A 23,415-nucleotide genomic window follows, 5' to 3' on the forward strand; every position below is an offset into this window, starting at 1 on the left:
CCTTTTAGTCTTTTTTTCCTTGGCCTTTTATTCATTCACTCAAAGAGTCCCTCTTAAAATTTCTTATAGGGCTGGTTTAGGGTCACAAACTCCTCAGTTTTTGTTTGTCTGGGAAAATTTTTTTTTTTTTGAGAGAGAGAGGGCATAAGTGAGCAAGGGGCAGGGAGAGAGAGAGAGAGAGAGAGAGAGAGAGAGAGAAATGGGGCTCACTTGTATTAGCGCTCCTGTTTTTACCCAAAGCAGGGTTCAAGCTCACCCCAAGTGGGGCTCGAGCTCACCCAATCTGGGACTTGAACTCATGAACCTTGAGATCATGACCTGTGTCAGATGCTTAATGACTAAGCTACCCAGGTGCCCTGTTTGGGAAACTCTTTATCTCTCCTTCTATTCTAAGTGACAGTCTTGTTGGATAAAGTATTCTTGATTGCGTATCTTTTCCTCATTCAGCACATTGAATATATCATGAGACTCCCTTCTGGCCTGCCAAGTTTCTGTGTACAGATCTGCTGTGAACCTGATGGGTCTCTGCTTGTAGGTTAAAAACTTTTCTCCTTTGCTACTTTCAAGATTTTCTCCTTGTCTGTGTATTTTGTAAATTTAACTATGATATACCTTGGTGATGACTTGATTTGTTGAATTTAATGTGAGTTCACACTGCTTCTTGGATTTTGATGTCTGCGTCTTTCCCCAGATTGGGAAGTTTTCAGCTATAATTTGCTCCAATAAACCTTCTGTCCCCTTTTCTCTCTCTTCATCTTCTGGGACTCCTATGATATGAATGTTATTACATTTTCATAAGTTGCTGAGTTCCCTAAATCTACCTTCATGAGCCATTACCTTTGTTTTCCTCTTCTTTTCAGCTTCACTATTTTCCATAATTTTATCTTCTATATTATGAATTCATTTCTCTGTTTTGCCCATTCTCATTGTTATGGCAACCATTCGAGTTTGCATCTTGGTTATAGCATTTTAAATTTTGGCTGTATAGATTTTAGCTCTTTTGACTGTGAAGTAAGGGATTCTTTAGAGTCTTCTATGCTTTTTTTTTTTCAAACCCCACTAGAATTCTTACAATTGTTGTTTTAAATTCTAGTTCAGACATTTTACTTATTATCTATATTGATTAAATTCCTGGCAGTCATTTCCTCCTGTTCTTTCTTTTGGGGTGAATTCTTCCATCTTGTAATTTTGGAGGGAAAAAATTAATAATAAAATAAAATTAAAATTAAAAAAATAAACACATAATAAAAAGGAAGTTATATCTGAGGTTTGTTTTGACCTGCTTGTGAAGCAAAACTTGATAGAAAAAAGAAAAAGGTTAAGACATAACAAATAAAAAAAAATGAAAATAAATACTTGCTCTTTCTGTATCCAAGAAAAAAAAGAAACAAAAGCAAAACCAGAAAGAAAACAAGCAAATAACCCAAATGGAGCTAGATCCAGTTTCTGCTACAGTTGAAGCTTTGTAGCACTCCATGATCAGTAGACTTAGCACATGCAAGGGACTTGTGCTGGTTTTCTGGGGGAGGGGCCTGCTGCTCTGATTCTCAGCTGGAGAATGCCCTGGTGGAGATGTGCCTGGAATGCACAGGGGGTGGGGCATGATGTAACAGTTCTGTTTCCACTTGGTGATGCTGTTTGGCTCACTGGGATCCCTCAGTACTGGTGGGCTAGAGGTGAAGATGGCTTTACCCTGCTCTCTAGTCTCTGGATTGGGAAGTTCACACCCTCACGGATGTGCAATAAATCACACCTCATGTGTCCTTGGCTTCTGTCAGTTCCCTGCCTTCACCCTGTGTTTGAGCTGGCCACTTGCAAGGTAACACTGCCCTCCTGGGTTTTATCTTAGGTTCAGCTGTGTTTTAAAAACCCAAACTTCAGAGACCCCCCCACCCCCAGTACTCAGAACCATGCTGATCATCTGGGGGAGGGTCTCACCATGCTGTGGCTGGTACTGGCTTGCTTGTCTCAGGAAATGGCTCAGGTTTATGGTAAATCCCAACACATAGCTGGAGCCAGGGTTTTTCTACCCTCAGTGGGGCCTTTGTTTCTATACTGGTAAATGGGGCAGCTCTGTGGTGCCTACTGGGTCTTTTGCCTGCAGAGAGACCGTATCTACCAAATGCACTCCAAGCAGAGGAACTGTTTCTCCCCATGTGACCCAGGGATCTTCAGACTGTGATGTCTGTTCTTGGGGCTCCATCCTGTTTCCTCGCCAGAGCATGGCCAGACATTGAGCTCTAAAACTTCAGACTGCACTCTGCTGCTTATAAAAAACTGTTGGTATTGGAAACTTCTCCTTTTCCCCCATCACTGGTTTTGAAGAACAATTTTCTTATGCAATCCCCTGTGTGTGTTTTCACTCTTTTTGTCTTCACTCCTAGTTCACCTTTCTGTGATCAAGCCTCCCTCCTCACTGTAGCGCCCATAGCTCTTTTATCCTGTATTGACTCTGCAGTTCATACCTTCCATGAATTGTTTCTTCTGTTTGTGGACGTGCAGCTTTATTCTCTAAGTCTTATTGATTGCTTGGGTGTTCAGAATTATTTGATATTTATCTAGCTGTTGGAGGGGAGGAGGCAAGTTTAGGGTCACCCTATTCCTCAGCCATATTAATCCTGGATCTGTCTTTTATTTCTTTTTATTGCCCATTTGCTCTGGCTAGGACTCTTCTCTGCTGAATGATAGTGTGGGAGTGGGCATCTCTGTCTAATTCCTGATCTTCAAGGAAAAGCTGTTGGATTTCTACCATCACATGTGATGTTAGCTGGGGGCTTGTGTATGGCTCACATTTATTGTGTTGATGTACCTTTTTTCTATACCTAATGGTTGAGAGATTGTTATTATGAAAAGACGTTGAATTTTGTCTAATGCTGTTCCTGCATCTGTCCAGATGATCATATGGTTTCATCCTCATTCTGTTAATGTGGTCATCACGTTGATTGATTTGAATATGTTGAGGCATGCCCACATCAGGGATAATCCCACCTGATCTTTTAATGTGCTGCTGAATTCTGTTTGCTAGTATTGTGTTGAGATTTTCTCATCTGTGTTCACCAGGGATATTTACCTATAGTTTCTTTTCTTGTGTCCTTGTGTGGCTTCGGTAACAGGGTAGTGCTGGCCTGGTGAAATGACCTCCAGTTCATATTCAGAAGAGTTTGAAGGATAGGTGTTAATCTTTAAATGTTTTGTGGAATTCACACATGAAACCACCCAGTCCTGGGCTTGTCTTTGCTGGGAGGTTTTTGGTTACTTATTCAATATCCTTACTCACTACTTTTCTGTTCAGACTTTCTATTTGTTTATGATTCAGCCGTGGTCAGTTATGTATTTATAGGAATTTATTCATTTCTTCTAGGTTGTCCAACTTGCTGGGATATAATTGTTCCTAGTAGTCTCTTAAGATTGTCTGTATATGTGTGGCATCAGTTGTAATGTCTCCGTCATGTATTTTACTTCTCTCTTGAATCTTTGTGAGTCTATCTAAGGGTTTGTAAAGGGTTTTTTTTAACAACTTCAAAAAACCATCTCTTAATTTCATTGATCTTTTCTATTGTGTTTCTAGTCTGTATTTCACTTTCTCCTGCTCAAATATTTATAATTTCCTTCATTCTGTAATTTAGGGCTTTGTTCTTTTCCTGTTTCCTGACGTGTAAATTTAGGTTTTTTTTTATTTGAAATCTCTCTTTTTTTCATGTAGGCATTTATCAGTATAAACTACTCTCTTAGAACTGCTTTTGCTGAAAACTGCAAGTTATTGTATGTTGTGTTTCCTTTTTAGTTTGTCTCAAGATATTTTTGATTTCCCCTTTGGTCACTGGCTCTTCAGAAATGTGTTTTCTCAGGGCGCCTGGGTGGCTTAGTTAGTTGAGTATCCAATTCTTGATTTTAGCTCAGGTCATGATCCCCAGGTTGTGAGATTGAGAACTGAGTTGGGCTCCATGCCAAGTGTGGAGCCTGCTTAAGATTCTCTTTTTATTTCCTTTGCCTCTCTCCTCCACTTGTTCTCTAATTAGCTTTCTGCACTTTTCTCTCTTCTCCTGTGATGGAACTCTGGGATTCGCATGATGCATATGTTTTTTCACGTCATTACTTTCCATTGCTATCATATGCTTTTTTCACTTCTTTTTCTTTTTATTCTTCTAACTGGCTAATTTCAAATTACTTGTCTTTGAATTCACTGATTCTTTCTTCTTAATATAAATTCTGCTTTTAAGTTCTCTTTTGGGTTTCTCAATTCTGTCACCATAACCTTTAGCTCCAGAATTACTGTTTGATGTTTTTTTATGGATTTTTTAAATTAAACTTCCCATTGTTCTCCTGATTTCAGTTAATTATCTGCCTGTGTTCTCTTGTATCTCATTGAGCTCCTTTAGGTGATTATCTTGAAATATTTCTCAGGCAATTCACAGATCTCCACTTCTTTGGGGTCAATCTCTGGAGATTCATTAGTTTCCTTTGGTGGTGTAATTTTTGCTTTGTTATTCCTGTTCTTTGTAGTTTTGTATTGGTATCTGTGCATCTGAAAGAATGAATACCTCTCTCAGTCTTTATAAACTATGTTTAGCAGCTTAAGACCTCGTTTTAGGTCCCCAGGTTGGCAGTATTATTCCTGAGATCTCAGTTGAGTGGGGTGGGAGCCCAATCATGTGGCTGGTGCTAGGTCCATAGTAGGGTCCATGGTTAGTGGTCTTATTAATGGGGTCTTAGGTGGGTGTGGATCCTATCTGGTCCTTGGATGATGGGACTGTCCTCACGATCTTGTTTTGTAGAGCTGACACTGGAACTAGTACCTGTCCAGGGTCTGCAGACTGGGCCTGTTACTGGATTCACAGACAAGTCATTGGGCTGTCCTTGGGCAGGCAGGATTAGGCCCACATGCAGCTGGACCAGAGATAGACTGAGGTCTGCAAACTGGCCTCCAGGGTGGATAGGTGTGCCTCCTGCTAGGTTTCTGTGCAGACAGGACTGCCTCATACAGCAGCTGAGTGGGCCTGGAGCCCGGTTACAGGGCTGCATCAGGATCCACAGTTGGACTGCTGTTAGCAGGCATGCTGCCAGAGGCACAGGCAGGTGTGTCTCCTTTGGGTGCCTGGACAGGCAGGAGTGCACCCAACTGCTGCTGGAAGGGGATGGCTGAGTTATAAGACCATTTCATGATGCATAGTCAGACTAAGGCTAAAGGTCCTGCTTCAGGAGCACAGACAGTGTCTCCCAGTGAAGACCCAGGTTTGGTGATTCATCCACCCTCCCTCAGTAGAGACCCTCCAACCTCTCCCCTCATCTCTGTTCATGCTCACATTTGCTCTGTATTATCTTTAATTCCCAAATACACATAATCACCCAAACCAAGCCCCCTTGGTCCTCGCCAAATTTTATTCCAGCATGGGGTCCAACCATCCATATATCTACTAGGAATTTGTAGCTTGCAGCCCAGTGACAGGCCCCAGTTTGGCCTCAGGGCTGCAGTGGTGGACTGGCCACAACATGCCTTTCTTAAAGCATAGATACAACACACACACAGCACACGCAGTTATCAATTGGCCCCTTCTCTGCACACATTCCTGAGTACTTCCCTCCCCCCAGCACCTCCCTCCATGCGAGGCCTACACTACAGTTCTGGTGCCACATCACTGCATGTGAGGACCAGGCTGTCCTGCACATCTACTTCCCTGCCCCACAGCCAGTGGACAGGGACTGGCCTGTGTGGGAGAATGAAAGTCCACCCCCCCCATTCATGCCAGCTTCATGTTCTGGAGCTGCCCACAGGATCAAGACTGAGTTTGAGACAACAACTGGAGTCATTCACACTTGTGTTTGATTCTGTGTCCTTCCCTAGCCTGGTTTTCCTGGAGTGCTGCTTTAATAAATCACATTCACAAAGCGCTATCTCAGGATCTACTTCTAGGAAGCCCCTGAGGCAGTTGGCAATGACTGCTAGTGCTGGCTGATGTGTGTTCAGGCTGAGGATCAGCTACAGTTCAGGTGGACAGGAGCACCAGTGGAGAGCACGTGTCCTGGGGAAGCCTTGAGGCCACCACTGCAGGAGTAGTGCCAGCTCACCAAGGGCTAAGACAGGCTCAGCATTGCCAAGGACTCACTTGAGAATTCCATTTAAACAGATGCACATGACTCTGAAGTCTCACTTTCAGAAAATGTCTCTTCATAATCTCTACACTCCCCACGCCACCAGAGGGTTCTGTCCCTGTCCACTGAAGCCTCCTGGACACCTTCAGAGGATGCACGCAGACATGTTTGGACATGTTCAGGCTTTGGGAACTGCACTTAGCTTCTTGATATTTTAGTTACAGGCAACTAAAACTGACCTGGCAGCCTGAAAACACCACATGAGTGTGTGACCCTATTCTAAACTCCTCAAAACCACATTTACAGTGTACAGTCCAGCCCATGGTTCTCCAGAAGAACGTGGGTAATCATTTACTCAGGAAATGATGACTGTGTTGTGCTCAGCTTGAACAAAGCAGGTGGAGACTTTGTGGAAGCAGAGTTCACATTCTAGAGTATGAGACATTCATGCATTCAACTGATATCAGATGCCCACTGCATGCAAGTTATCATTCTAGATTCAGGAGTACAACACAAACAGAACAGACAAAAGAATCCATGGGCTCATGGAGCTTATGTTCTAATACAATATACGTGGATAAATAAACAATATGATTTCACAAAATAAACAGAGTAATATAGTGTGAATAGCTGGAAGAGAACTTTCAGGTAAGAGGACAAAGAGAGACTCTGTGGGTGGTGTTTCATCTGAGGCCTCAGTGAGACCAAGGTCCAAGACAGGTGAAGGGGTAGCACAGTGAGCAAGCTGGCCATTGGCTTTTCCTGCTGTTGAAGCCCTGAGAGTTCCTGCCCTTAGGACCTTGGATGGCTTAGTTCAAGTGCCATGTGGAACACTGTGCAGCTCCTACAGGGGAAATGCATGTACAATCTATTGCATAAATTACCTTCTTGCTCTTTGCCACTTACATCAGATTCTCTGAGTTCTATTTTAGCTGGTTAAGCTAAACTAATTTAACTATGTAGTCCTATATTAGCAGGTTAAGACCTGACCATTCCACATTGGCCATTTCCTTTCATTTATTAGATGTAGGAAAATACTTTCCTGAAGGCCACTTTGACATCCTTGTCCCACAGAGAGTAGGTGAGGGTGTTCAAGGTGAGGCTGATTGGTAAGTACAGCACAGTGACCACTTTGCCATTTTCCATGGAAGTGCTGAAGCCTGGGAGGATGTAGGTGTAAATGATGGTGCAGTAGGGGTGGAGGCAGGTAGAGAAATGCCCACTACTTCCCTGCAGCCCAGAAGATGCCCAGAATACAGGCGATGATGCAGCTGTAGGACACCAGGGTGAGCAGGAAGTTGACCACTTCAGCATAAATGTCCATGATGATGATCATAATGTTGTTCAGGGTTGTTGGGCTATGGGAGAGCAGCAGCAGTTTGGGGACTCCACACAGAAAATGATGGCTCTGACAGGGACCACAGAATGTTAGTCTGGTCATCAGGCCTGTACAGATGTGCTGACCACACTGACCACCCGTGCTGCCTAAGAGCAGGGCACAGATGGGCCAGCTCATCAGAGTGTTGTCATGGAGTGGGTGGGGGATGACCATGTAGCAGTCACAGGCCATGGCCATGTGCAGCAGTGGCCTGACCCCCAGGAACGATGTCAGGAAGAGGAGTTGGACCATGAAGCCTTGGTTGGAAATGATGCCCGGCCGTGACCACCAGGTTCTCCAGCAATTTGGAGAGAACAGTGGATGTGAAGGTGGTGTCTACAAGGGCCAGGTTGGTGGGAAAGAAGTACACTGGGGCACAGAGGCCTGGATGCAGGCTGGTGGTCATGACAATGAGGGCAGAGGAGGAGGGACATGGCTAAGAAGAGAGCCTGCAGCCTAGCCCCCTCACCCCCCACCCCGAGAAGTGCTGCAGGGACACACCACCCCCCCCCCCCCCAACCCAAGGAGAAAAACTTCTCTGCAGCCAGGGAGTTGTTTGCAGCCATTCATCAGCTGAAGCCCCCTGGCCCTGGGAGGCAGCAGCCCTTGCAAAGTGAAGCTCAGGGAGTGCGGGGTAGCCTCTGTGGGAATGCTTGCTGCCTGAGACTTTGCTGCACAAAGCATGTAATTAAGATACCAGCAAACGTCCCTAGGAGACAATCAGAGAAACTGTCCTCTCTGAACTCCCTCCAGACCCTTCCTCCTCCCTCCCCATGACAGCCTGCTTATGGCTGGGCCTGCATCACACCACAAATTACACAGAAAGTCCAGTGTGAGGCTTTGTTCTTTGATTTTGGACATTTCCTACATTATCCAGAGACAAGAAGCTCACTGCAGCACTGTGTGCTCAGACTCCAGATTCCCAGAAGGAGAATCCAATTAACTGGGGTTGGGCCTCAAGGATAGGATGGAGTTTTCATCTGTGGGGGCTTTGAGCTGGACACTCATTGGTAGCACAGGGTTTCAGAGGGGAGTGAGTGGTCATGGCTTGGGCACCAGAGGGCTTGGCTGCTCTGTGAAGGTCACAATCAGCTGTCAGAGTCAGCTGTGGACTGATCTAGCCATAGCCCTTCATTTGAAGCCACAGCTGCCTAACCCTGCCAGGGCCAGTCCAGGCTGCTCCCTCAGGATGGGAAGCGGGGAATGTGGGTCGCCCAAGCTCTTGGTTCTCACCCTACCCCCTGCTCCTGAGCTTGACAGAAAGTGTACCCCTTCTTTGGATCAGAGACTGGAATACAGGGAAGAAAGGCACAAACCTAGCCCAGCACAGTCCCACAACCTCAGCTGATGCACCCACCCAGCTCCCAGGCCTATGCACCAGTCCCACAGCCCTCAATCCTTCTGGGGCCACCCAGCCTCCCTGGGGAGGACAGACCCCAGCTCAGTCAAGGAAACCATCTTCCTCATGCCACAGAGAAATCAAATGATGCATGAGTGGAAATGAGGCCAGGCCAATCTCCCTCCCTGGGGCCAGCCCCAGGAAGCTCTGGGGGTATCAGGCAGGAGAATCCACAGCATGTCCTAGGGGCTCACAAAGGTTGTGGGCTACCGTGCACAAATATTAACAACATGGCACATCTCAAACAGAGAAAGTTTGTCTTTTCCAGGGAGGAATATGAACAGACTTTCCAATTTACAGAAATATGTCAGCTGCAATCAGTTAAGGCTGGAGGGCTCTGGGCTCCTGCTTCATGCAAGTCTAACCCTTTCCCCTCTTTGCTCCACTCCTGCAGAGCCAAGATGCCATTGAGTCAGCAGGACGGGGCTCCCCATCTGCTGGGCACTGATGGCCCTGTCCCATGCCAGATGCCACACAAACCCCTTCTTGGCAGTCACCCAGGACCTGCTGTGTGCAAGCGTGAATTCCTAAAGCCATCTCTGGCTGCAGCATCTGAGCTGCCTGAGCTCCCCTCTAGCACCCCAGGTACCTGTCTGCCTGTGTGGCTGGTTGCCCACCCAGATTCATAAAACCCCAGCTGCAGGCTCACTTTTGGGTCAGGGACCTTGGGCTCTGGTTTCTCTTAAAGATCCTGACCCACTTAGAGACCAAACCATATAGCTGGTTTCTCCTTCCTGATCTTGTGCACAGATAGGTCATGGTTGAGCAGATGTGCTGGAGGTCTCTGGGGACTTTGCAATTTCAAACTGACGCAGTGAAAGCCATGAGAAAAGTGATTTTCCACCATTTTTTCCACAATAAAATAGGTCAGGGCAAGAAAAAATCTGCCTTTTGAGAAACATCAAAAGGGAAGTTGGGAGAGATAGTCCACAAAACAAGAAGAGATAATGACAGAAAGTCACTCACTGTGAATGGAAGGGGTGCACCCTAGACCACCTCCTGTGTAAATGTAAGACATCCACATTTTCATTCAGACACAGGAAAGGTCTGGTGAGATAGAGTGGGTGGGGCTTGAAGCTGAAACCATCTCTCCTGGTTCTGTGACCCCCTTGTTTGCTGTAACTTTTAAGTGGAGTTTGTCCTCTCAAGTGGATGTTGGAGTGTTAGCTAGCTCAGAGAGCAAGAGCTGTAACCCCATCAGGAAGTAAACAGGGACCCCTGTGGTGCTGAAAAAGATGAGGGTGCCTGGGGCCACAGGGGCAGGGCTTCAAGGCGCACAAGTGTGAAAGCAGCATGAGCTGACAGCCTCTCTCTCAGAGACGATCTCAGATAAGAGTAAGAGCCATATGAAACCAATCCCTGGAGGAAGAACGGGGTTTTATGTTAAATAGAATTTATTTCTTGGAACAGATTTTGGACACACATAAAAAGGGAGAAGACAGTACAGAGAGTTCCTATAAGCCCCAGACCCAGTTTCCCTTATTATTAACACTTTCCATTACGATGGGATATTTGTTATCGGTAATGAATCCATATCGATATATTATCATCACCTAAAGTCCACAGTTGATTCAGATTGCTTTATTTTCTACCATAAATTTGTCCTTTTTTCTGTCCCAGGATCTCACCTAGGACATCACATGCCATTTAGGGTCCTCTTGGCTGACATTGTCTTGGACTTTCCTTGGTTTTGATGACCTGGGCAGTTTTGAGCAGTGCTGGCCTGGCTTTTGGAGACTGTTCCTCTCTTGGGATTTGTCTGCTCTTTTCTCATAATCAAATGAGGGTGGTGTAGTCCAGGAGGAAGATCACACGGTGAGGTGTAACCGCATCTCTCCTCAACATCAGGAGACTTCCATCACTTGATTGCACTGTTGATGTGGCCTGGGGAATATGGTTTTCTCTATCATCATTTGTAAGTGCCCAGCCCAATGTCAAGTATCCCAGTCGGGGGAGGAGAGTCCACACTGGCAGGCTCAACCCAAACCTCCCATGCCCCGGGGTCTCTGGAATGGGGGATGAGGCACAGTGAGCTCATTGCAGGTGGCTCCTTCATCTGAATGGTGAAGAGGCCCCAAACTGGCTGATAGAGTATCTGTTGGTGGTCTGTCTACAACATGCCCAAGATTAAAAGATAATATGTACAAAGAAAAGCCAGTAATTTATCTTAGTGACCAAGTTCAGAAAATATGGCATACAGGTATTAGTCATCATGAAAGAGCCAAAGAAGGGGAAATTATTAATTTAAAGTGGTTCTTAACTTTGCAAACGTATTAACCACTAGTCTCAAGCCTTCTAATTCCTTCACCTCAACCATTAGCACATAGTTTTAGTCTCTGATCAATAATTACTTATTTCACATGACAGTAAATGCAATAGAGTTTCAGCAACTCAAGATCTGAATAATTCCTCTACTTTACCTAGATGTGATATAACCTTTGACTATGTCTGATTTTCCTAATTGACACATTCCTTTAAAGGGATTATGTTGATCCATAAAAATAATCAGTGACCAAGGGTGCCTGCAACACTAACTTTATCTCATGGGGCACAGCATGTAGCCATAATTTGTAGCATATAAACTTTAATATCTGTACTGATTTAGTTAATAACAGTCTGGTGGGCACTGGCCAAATGGGTAGAACTGTCCCAGGGCTGTGAGGATTCTCAGAATAGTGCAAGAGTCTCTCTTCTCCAGAGGTTTCCAGGTCCACAGGGCAGCAACACTCAGCAGGATTCTAATGGACCCAATAACACTCTTTCTGACTTCAAGTTTTCTATGAGGTTATAGTAATCAAGGCATAAGGATGGACATGTAGACGGAATACAACTCAGAGTACAGAAACAAACCTGTGTAACTATTGCCAATTGATTTTACACAAATCTACCAAGACCATTCAGTGGGGAAGAAACAATCTTTTGAATAATGGTGCTGGAACAACTAGACATCTACCTGTAAAAGAATGCAGCTGGACCCTTGCCTCATGCCAGAATTCACTAAAAAGGGTCAAAAGCCTAAGAATTAAAACTATAAGACATTTACAAGGAAATATAGAGGCATGTATATCATCATGACCTTGAATTTGACAATGTCTTTTTAGATATGACAAGAAAATGACTGGAAACCCGATAAAAATAGATTAATAGGACTTTGGACTTTAAAATTTATGTGTCAAAAGACACTATCAAGAAATTGAAAAGACAACCTAGCAAATGGAAGGAAATATTTGCAAATGATACATCTGATAAGGGACTTATATCTAGAATTTAAAAAACACCTACAATTCAATAATACAAAAATCAATAACCTGATTAAAAATAGGCAAAGGATGCACGTGTCCCTTCAAAATAGCACACCTGTATCCCGGGGATAAATGCCTAGTAAGGGGCATTAAGGAATCTACTCCTGAAATCATTGTTTCACTATATGCTAACTAATTTGGATGTAAATTTTAAAAAAGAAAAAATAAAATTGAAAAATAAAAAATAATGTAATTTATAATAATAAAAATATATAATAATGTAAAAAAATAGGCAAAGGGTCTGAAAAGAAATATCTCAAAAGAAGATATATAAATGGCCAATGAGTAGATGAAAAGATGCTCAACATCATAAGTCATCAAGAACATGCAAATCGAAACCACACAAGTTACCACTTCACACCAATAGGACAGACAATAACTAGTGTTGCTGAGAATGCAGAGAAATCTGACCATTCATGCCCCACTGGTGGGAACATAAACTGGTGCAACTACTCCAGAAAACAGTTTTGTGGTTCTCTGTCTGTGAAATATGGAGTCACCATCTGACCCAGCAGGTATATATGCAGGTATGTACTCAGGTATAGATGTACCCAAGAGAAATGAAAGCATCTGTACACAAAACAATTGTATACAAATGTCAGCAAGTAGCAGCAAAACCCGTAATAGCCAAAAAGTGGAAACACATCAATTCTCATCAACTAATGAGTAGTTAAACAAAATGTGGTACATCAGCAAGGAGACACAGATCTTGTTCACTGAAAACTACACAACGGTGTTGAGAAAACTAAAGACCTAGATGAATGGCAAGACATTCCATGAAATGTTACTGGGTCATACAGTAAGGAAGGAAGGTCATACAGGAAGGAAGGAAGGAAGGAAGGAAGGAAGGAAGGAAGGAAGGTCATACAGGAAGGAAGTCACAGGAATGTGACTGGGTCATACAGGAAGGAAGCCCTGACATAGGCACTATGAGGGTAAACCTTAATGACACCATGCTAAGTGGAAAACGTGGTCACGATATACCAAGTATTACAGGATTCTACTTCTATGAAATGTCCAGCTATGAAATGTCCAGCTCCACAGGTTTCCTCCCGTCTCTGAGGGTACAAGGTCCAAAGTAACCTCTATGAAACTTGCTCAGGACCATCTGCAAGTAACAAAAATATTATGTGATCACTGTAGTCCCCCCTTACCCATGGGGGGATGCCCCAAACCACAGAAAGCACCAGACTCTACATATACTGCTTTTTAGGGTCTTGTTCCTTCCTGAGCCCAAGCCCCTCACTCGTCTCTTCATTGGTGCCTCTTTCACCATCTTCTCCATCGACAGCCATTGGCCTCCCTTAGCTTAGCCTCCCAGGGAGCCCTGACCCCTGGGACTTTTCCACCAGTCACCTCTGCCCTGGGCTGGCAGTGACCCTGAGCTCTAATATCTGCTAACCACAAAGGAAAGTGCTCAAGGCCTGAGCTCCCTGCCTTAACATGATTTTTACTCCAGAGCCCCACAGGTTCACAAGAGTGGTTCCCAAGCTTGGCTGCACATGGGAGTCAAGTGAGAAGGCCCAGGTTAGGTCTCAAAACATGACATCAGAATGGCTGATGATCGACCCAAGCACCCATGTTGATTAAAGTTCCCCAGATGGGTGATGGATGTCAATATAGCACCAAGACTCAGAACAAGCATCTAAAAATCAAGCTCCTGACTGATCTAGTGCACTTCTGTTCATGTAGAATCAGCAACACTTTCTATGGACTGAAATGGGTCCTTTGCCTTTTGAAAAAGTTTGTAGAATTTTATGTGTTGTTTTCTTGTTTGCTTTATTTTGATCAGTTCAAGGAGTTCAAGCAAGCAAGTAACCAGAAAACAAGGAAATTCAGAGAAAGTAACTCTAGAGACAGCAGAGCTTAAATAGCCTCTCCTGCCCCAACCTAAGAGGGGACAGCAGGCCCTGCCCAGGACCTTAGTGTGATGGTCTGAGGCCTTTGAAAAGCTGGGGACTGGCAGGTCCCAAGGTGCAGTGCAGGTCCTTCCTCTGGTGAGGTGCTCAGGTAGAGACTTGCCCTCAAGCCAGACAACAGGATGAAATCCCACAGAGTGGGAGTGTCAGCATTGCTTCCTCTTTGACATTGATCATTTGAATGAATGTTTTCAAAAAATGTTTATTTATTTCTTTTGAGAGAGAGAGAGCAGGAACCAACAGCACCAGGATTGGTGGCCATCAGTTCCTACGGTTTGCAGGACACTGTTGAGAGTATTTTACTATCTCCTCTGTGGCAGTAAGTTGTTTGACATCATCATCTTGGCAATGATTTTTAGATTTAATACCAAAAGCAAAAGGAACAAATTCGAAAATAAACTGTGGGGACTACATCAAACTAAAAAGCTTCTGCACAGCAAAGGAAACCATAAACAAAGTAAAAAAAGCAACCTATAGAATTGGAGAAAATTTTTGCAAAACATATTATATGGTAAGGGGTTAATATCCAAAGTATGTAAAGAACTCATACAATTCAACAGCAAAAAAAATCATATTAAAAAATGGGCAGATGACCTGAATAGACATTTTTCCAAAGAAGACATACAGATGGCCAATAGACATATGAAAAGATGCTCAACATCACTCACCATCAGGGAAATGCAAATCAGAACCACAATAAGATATCACCTCATACCTGTCAGAATGACATGTATCAAAAAGATAGGAAATAACAAATGCTGACAAGGATGTGCAACAAAAAAAAAAAGGACCCTCATGTATTTTTGGTGGGAATGCCAACTGGTGCAGCCACTGTGGACAACAGTATGGACATTCCTCAAAAAACTAAAAATAGAACCACCATATGATCCAGTAATTCCACTTCTGGGTATCTGTCCAAAGAAAATGAAAACACTAATTCAAAAAGATTTATGCACCTCTATGTTTATTGCAGCAGTATTTACAATAGCTAAGATACGGAAACAACCTAAATGTCCATCAGTGGATGAATGGATAAAGAAGATGTGATTTATATACATAATATATTTGTATATGTGTATTATATATATAATATTATTCAGCCATAAAAAGAAGGAAATCTTGTCATTTCCAACAACATAGATAAACCTTGAAGGACATTATGCCAAACGAAATAAGTCAGGCAGAGAAGACAAATAAGTTATGATTTCACTTATATGTGTTAGCTAGACTTGTGGTGATCATTTCTTGATATATACAAATATCAAATCATTATGTTTTACACCTGAAATTAATGTAATGTTATATGTAAATTATACTTTAATAAAAATTAATGCTGTATAAAATTATAAATAAAAATAAAAGACTATATATACTAACATAAAATATGGATTTGGGTGATATGTGTCAGTGTAAGTTCATTGGTTGTAGCTGACATACGTTTCTGGAGAGGTGTTGACAGTGGGGAGAGACAGGGAGTATATGGGAAATATCTATACTTCCTGATCAATTTTGTTGTAAACCTAAAAATGCTTTAAAAAAGAAAGTCTATTTTAAGTTATAGGGAAATGTGTAAAAAAAATAAACATTTAACTCAAGAAACAAGAAAAATCCCCAAAAAAGGAACCAAAAAGAAATAGGAGGAAGGATTGGTGTGGACAAAAAGCAAAGCAGTAGCAACGATCACTCTGAGGCTTGCCCCCCACTGTGCTTTCCTGAGGAACTGCCCTACTGCTCACATCTCTGAGACAAAATTAAAACCACAGTGGGATACCGCTACACGTCCATTAGAACAGCTACCATTGAAAAGACTGACAGCACTAAGTGTTGGTAAGGATGGATCTCCCGTTCAGTCTTGGAGGGGTGAAAATGGGTAGAATTACTTTGGAATAAAGGCCCAGAATATCTACACCTAAGTTGAATGAAAACATATGGCCATGAAAAGACTGTACAAGAATGTTTGGAGCAGCTTTATCCATAATACCCAAAACAGCAAAATCAACACAGGTGTCCATCAGTAAGAAAATGGAAAAACAAATGGTGGAATACACCTGTGGTAGAATACTCCCTGGTAATATAAGCAGACTGTGGAATCGCAGAGCAGAATGGATGAGTCTCAAGGACATTATGTTAAATGTAAGAACCCTTACACAAAAGAGTACATACCACATGATTCTGGCTTATATGGAATTCTAGACCATGCAAAACTGTCTTATGGTAGAAAGAATTAAAACTGGTTGCATCAGGAGAAGGGGTGGGCATTGGCTAGAAAGGAACATGAAGGGACCTTCTGGATGTGATGGTAATGTTCTGTAACTTGGTAGATGTTTGGGTTACACAGCTTAATGCATTTGCCAAAACTCAATGAATATACACTTAAGATTGTACATTTTGTTGTATATAAATTAGACATCAAAAGAAAACAGTATAAATAAATATTGAACTCTAGTTAGTGCATACTGAAGTATTTAGGAGAAATTGCATAGATATCTGCAATGTATTTACCCACCATCAAATACAATGTTGATTTATAAAGATACAACTCTTAACTATACTTTGTCATTCTAATTCAAATTAGTAGATAAAAGGCAAAAACGTAGAGTATTATTCAAGAACCAAGGAAACATAAAATGAATATCTAATTAATCATGCAAAGGATGAAAATGAAATGACATTATTAGATTTTTATTGAAATGTTAAAAGACCAACATATACAATTCCATACTTTAAGAATTTTGTTGTTAAGTTGTGATTTTTTTTTCAACGTTTATTTATTTTTGGGACAGAGAGAGACAGAGCATGAACGGGGGAGGGGCAGAGAGAGAGGGAGACACAGAATCGGAAACAGGCTCCAGGCTCCGAGCCATCAGCCCAGAGCCCGACGCGGGGCTCGAACTCACGGACCGCGAGATCGTGACCTGGCTGAAGTCGGACGCTTAACCGACTGCGCCACCCAGGCGCCCCGTTAAGTTGTGATTTTAATTTTGTGCAGTTTTTCACTGACTGAAGAAAGCTCTTTTGGGCCCCACTTCAATCAGGTGGGCAGTGTGAGCAGATGGGTATGAATCGTTCCCAAATATTGGTCTCTGACCCTTTTATCTTCAACTATATACTTCATTTCTTACTTGATAACTTTGAACCAAAGTTCTTTGGTTTTTAGCCAGAGTTATAGCTGTGCTTTTTTTTCTTTTATTGAGAGTAGGTTTTAGCTTTTGGTTTAATGTTTATTTATTTTTGAGAGACAGAGAGAGACAGAGTGTGAGTGGGGAAGGGGCACACTCTCTCTAAAAAGTAATAAACATATAAATAGATAGATAGATAGAAACCATATCTTGTCATCTTTAATTTCTTCATGCATACATAACATTTTCATGCATATTCACTGTATAGATCTCATTATTTTTATGATTGTTCCCTGCCCCTCAGAGAGTTCTGAACTAGGATGAGGGAGGCTTTTCGTCATCTTGCTCTTCAGGCCGACAGACAAATGGAAAGTACTTTCTAGACAAGGTTACCTTTGCAATTCCATGTGTTAGCAGAGCCTAGAGCTGTCCAGATACATTTTCAGGTGAAGCTAGACCAGATTTCAGACTTTTAAAATATCACATGTTGGTATTCATGCTACTTTGACTCTTTTTTTTTTTTTAATTTTTATTTATTTTTGACAGAGAGAGAGAGAGAGAGAGCATGAGTAGGAGAGGGGCAGAGGCAGAGGGAGACACAGAATCTGAAACAGGCTCCAGGCTCTGAGCTGTCAGCACAGAGCCCGACATGGGGCTCGAACTCACAGACCGCAAGATCGTGACCTGAGCCGAAGTCGGACGCTCAACCAACTGAGCCACCCAGGAGCCCCTACTTTGACTCTTAAACACAAAGTTGGATTCTGGGCTTCCAGTACGTGAGTTGTGCTGTCTACAATGACCAGGGCATCATGGAAGCATCAGTAGAGATGTTGCCTTTCTCAGTGCTGGCCTCCATCCTGGGATGATTAATTCTAATATGCCTTCATTCACCTGATTTTCTTTTATTCTTCTTTTAAATTGAAGTATAATTATCATGTAGTGTTACATTAGTTGCAGTGTACAATATAGTGATTTAATAATTCTATGCATTTCTCAGTGCTCATCAAGATAACTGAACTTGTAATCTCCTTTATGTATTTCCCCCATCCCCACCTCCCTTCTGACAACCAGTTTGTTCTCATATTTAAGGATCTGTTCTTTTGTTTGTTTCTTTTATTCTTTGCTTATTTGTTTTGTTTCTTAAGTTCTACATGAGTGAAATCATATGGTATTTATCTTTTCCTTCTGACTTATTACGTTTAGCATTACACTCTCTAGTTCTATTCGTATTGTTGCAAATAGCAAGATTTTATTCTTTTTTTATGGCCGAGTAATATCCGTGTGTGTGTGTGTGTGTGTGTGTGTGTGTATCATATCTTCTTTATCCATTCATCTATGGATGGACACTTTGGGCTGCTTCCACATCTTGACTATTGTAAATAACGCTGCAATAAACATGGGAGTGTATATATCTTTTTTGAATTAGTGTTTTCATTTTCTTTGGGTAAATAGCCAGTAGTGGAATTACTGGATCATATAGTAATTCTATTTTTAACTTTTCAAGGAATCTCCATATTGTTTTCCACAGTGACTGCACCAACTTGCACTCCTACCAACAGTGGGAGCACTCCCACCAACAGTGCACGAGAGTTCACATTCTCAATTTCCTCACCAACATCTATTGTTTCTTGTCCCTTTTTTTAAATACAGAATTTATTGTCAAATTGGCTAACATACAGTGTGTAAAGTGTGCTCTTGGTTTTTTGGGGTAGATTCCCATGGTTTATCGCTTATATACAACACCCATTGCTCATCCAAACAACTGCCCTCCTCAATGCCCATCACCCATTTTCCCCTCTCCCCCACCCCCCCATCAACCCTCAGTTTGTTCTCTGTATGTAAGAGTCTCTTATGGTTTACCTCCATCCCTCTCTGTTTGTAACTATTTTTTTCTTCTTCCATTCCCCCATGGTCTTCTGTTAAGTTTCTCAAGATTCACATATGAGGGAAAACATGATATCTGTCTTTCTCTGACTGACTTATTTCACTCAGCATAATACCTTCCAGTTCCATCCACGTTGCTGCAAATGGCATGATTTCATGCTTTCTCATTGTCAAGTATTCCATTGTATATATAAACCACATCTTCTTTATCCATTCATCAGTTGATGAACATTTAGGCTCTTTCCATAATTTGGCTACTGTTGAAAATGCTGCCATAAATATTGGAGGTACATGTGCCCTTATGAATCAGCACTCCTGTATCCTTTGGATAAATTCCTAGTAGTGCTATTGCTGGTTCGTAGGGTACCTCTATTTTTAATTATTTATTTATTTTTTATTTTTTTTTCACGTTTTTTTTTAATTTTGAATTTTTTATTTTTGAGACAGAGAGAGACAGAGCATGAACAGGGGAGGGGCAGAGAGAGAGGGAGACACAGAATCTGAAACAGGCTCCAGGCTCTGAGCTGTCAGCACAGAGCCCGACGCGGGGCTCGAACTCACGGACCGTGAGATCATGACCTGAGCCGAAGTCAGACGCCTAACCGACCGAGCCACCCAGGCGCCCCTCTATTTTTAATTTTTTGAAGAACCTCCACACTGTTTTCCAGAGTGGCTGCACCAGTTTACATTCCCACCAAATGTGCAAAAGGGTTCCTGTCTTTCCACATCCTTGCCAGCAACTGTTGTTTCCTGAGTTGTTAATTTTAGCCACTCTGACAAGTGTGAGGTGGTATCTCAGTGTGGTTTTGATTTGTATTTCCCTGATGATGAGTGACATTGAGCATCTTTTCATGTGTCTGTTGGCCATCAGGATGTCTTCTTTGGAAAAGTGTCCATTCATGTCTCTTGCCCATTTCTTCACTGGATTATTTATTTTTTGAGTATTGAGTTTGGTAAGTTCTTTATAGATTTTGGATACTAACCCTTTATCCAATATGCCATTTGCAAATATATTTTCCCATTCCGTCGGTTGCCTTTTAGTTTTGTTGATTGTTTCCTTTGTACTGTAGAAGCTTTTTATCTTGATGAGGTCCTAATAGTTCATTTTTGCTTTTAATTCCCTTGGCTTGGGAGATGTGTCGAGCAAGAAATTCCTGTGGCTGAGGTTAGAGAAGTTGTTGCCTGCTTTCTCCTCTAAGGTTTTGATGGTTTCCCGTCTTACATTTAGGTCTTCATCCATTTTTAATTCATTTTTGTGTATGATGTAAGGAAGTGGTCCAGTTTCATTCTTTTGCATGTTTCTGTCCCATTTTCCCAGCACCATTTGTTGAAGATACTGTCTTTCTTCCCTTATTATTCTTTCCTGTTTTGTCAAAGATTATTTGACCATATAATTGTGGGTCCATTTCCAAATTTTCTATTCTGTTCCATTAATCTATGTGTCTGTTTTTTGTGCAGTACCATACTGTCTTGATGACAACAGCTTTGCAATATAGCCAGACTCATGATACCTCCAGCTTTTCTTTTATTTTCAGGATTGCTTTGGCTACTTGGGGGCTTATGTGGTTTCACACAAATTTCAGGATTGTTTGTTCTAGTCTGCGAAAAATGCTGGCAGGATTTTGATAGGGATTGCAATAAATGTATAGATTTCTTTGGGTATTGTAGACACTTTAACAATGTCTTCCAATCCATGAGCATGGAATTTTTTCCATTTCTTTGTGTCCTCTTCAATTTATTTCACAAGTGTTCTAGGGTTTTCAGAGTACAAATCTTTTACCTTTTAGTTAGGTTTATCTCTAGGTATCTGACTGCTTTGGATGCAATTGGAATTGGGATTGATTCCTTGATTTCTTTTTCTGCTGCTTCATTATTGGTGTGTAGAAATGCGACAGATCTGTACATTGATTTTATATCCTATGATTCTGCTGAATTCATGTATTAGTTTTAGCAATTTTTTGGTGGAGTTGTTTGGGTTTTGGACGTAGAGTATCACGTTGTCTGCAAATAGTGAAAATTTGACTTTTCCCTTGCTGATTTGGATGCCTTTTATTTCTTTTTGTTGTCTGATTGCTGAAGCTAAGCCTTCCAGTACTATGCTAAATAGTGATGGTGAGGGTAGTCATACCTGTCTTGTTCCTGACTGTAGGGGAAAAAATCTCTCAGTATTTCCCCATTGAGGATGATATTAGCTGTGGGCCTTTCATATATGGCCTTTATGATATTGATGTATGTTCCATCTATCCCCACTTGTTGAGGGTTTTTTATCAAGAATCGATTCTGAATTTTGTCAAATGCTTTTTCTGCATCTATTGACAGGATTATATGGTTCTTATCCTTTCTCTTATTAATATGATGTATCATGTTGATTGATTTGCAGATTTTAAATGACTCCTGCGACCCAGGAATAAATCCCACTTGATCGTGGTGAATAATTCTTTTAATGTACTATTGGATTCAATTTGCTGGTATCTTGTTGAGAATTTTTGCATTCATATTCATCAGGGATATTGACCTGTAATTCTCCTTTTTATGGGAGTTGTATCTGGTTTTGGAATCAAGGTAATGCTGGCTTTATAGAATGAGTTTGGAAGCTTTCCTTCCATCTCTGTTTTTTGGAACAGTTTGAGAAGAATAGGTATTAACTCTTCTTTAAATGTATGGTAGAATTCCCATGGGAAGCCATCTGGCCCTGGACTTTTGTTTGTTGGGAGATTTTTGATTACTGATTCAATTTTTTTGCTGGTTATAGGTCTGTTCAAACTTTCTATTTCCTCCTGTTGCAGTTTTGGCATTTGTATGTTTCTAGAAATTTATTCATTTTTTTCCAGATTTTTTGGCCCAATTTGTTGGCATATAATTTTTCATAATATTCTCTTATGATTTATTTCTGAGGTGTTGTGATCTCTCCTCTTTTGTTTGTGATTTTATTTATTCAGTTCCTTTCTCTTTTCTTTTTGAGAACCTGGCTAAAGTTTATCAATTTTGTTAATTCTTTCAAGGAACCAGGTCTTAGTTTCATTGGTCTGCTCTGCTGGTTTTTTGTTTGTTTGTTTCCATATCAATAATTTCTGCTCTATTCTTTATTATTTACCTTTGTCCGCTTTATTTGCTTTTCTAGCTCCTGTAAGTCTAAGGTTACATTATGTATTTGAGCCTTTTCTTGCTTGTTAAGGTAGGCCTGTATTGCAATATACTTCCCTCTTCGGACTGTCCTTGCTGCATTCCAAAGGTTTTGGACTGTAATGTTTTCATTTTCATTTGCTTCCATGTACTTCTTCATTTCTTCTTCAATTTCATGACTAACCCTTTCACTTTTTAGTAGGATGTTCTTTAACCTCCATGTATTTGTGGTCTTTCCAAATTTTTTCTTGTGGTTGTCTTCAAGTTTCATAGTGTCGTGGTCTGAAAATATGAGATCAAGCATGGCATGATCTCAATTTTTTGTATTTGTTGAGGGCTGATTTGTGGCCCAGTATGTGATCTATTCTGGAGAATGCTGCATGTGCACTCGAAAAGAATGTATATTCTCCTGCTTTAGAGTGGATTGTTGTGAATATATCTGTTAAGTCGATCGGGTCCAGTGTGTCATTCAAAGCCATTATTTCCATGTTGATTTTCTGCTTAGATGATCCGTCCTCTTAAAGCAATGGTTCCCTACTATTGTCACATTATTATCAATGAGTTTATTTATGTTTGTTATTGGTTATATATTTTGTTGGTTATTGATTATATATATTGTTATTGGTTTATATATTTAGGTGCTTTCAAATTTGGGATGTAAATATTTACAATTTTGTTAGATCTTGTTGGAGAGACCCCTTTATTATGATATAGTAGATTTCTCATCCCTTGGTACAGTGTTTGGTTTAAAATCTAGTTTGTCTGATTTTAAGTATGGCTATTCTTGCTTTTGATGTCCATTAGCATGATAGGTGGTTTTCCATCCCCTCACTTTCAATATGCAGGTATCTTTAGGACTAAGATGAGTCTCTTGTAAGCAGCATATAGAAAGGTCTTGTATTTTTATCCAATCTCTTCCCCTATATTTTTTGATTGGAGCGTTTATTACATTTACATTCAGAGTGATTATTGATAGATATAATTTAGTGTCATTGTATTACCTGTAAAGTTGGCGTTTCTGGTGATGTTCTCTGTTCCTTTCTAGTCTTTGTTGCTTTTGGTCTTTCCCACTCAAAGAGTCCTTTTTAATATTTCTTGCAGGGCTGGTTTAGTGGTCATGAACTCCTTTAGTTTTGGTTTGTCTGGGAGCTCTTTATCTCTCCTTATATTCTGAATGATATCCTTGCTGGATAAAGTATTC

This window comes from Leopardus geoffroyi, chromosome D2 (assembly GCF_018350155.1).
Source record: "Leopardus geoffroyi isolate Oge1 chromosome D2, O.geoffroyi_Oge1_pat1.0, whole genome shotgun sequence".
Classification (NCBI taxonomy): domain Eukaryota; kingdom Metazoa; phylum Chordata; class Mammalia; order Carnivora; family Felidae; genus Leopardus; species Leopardus geoffroyi.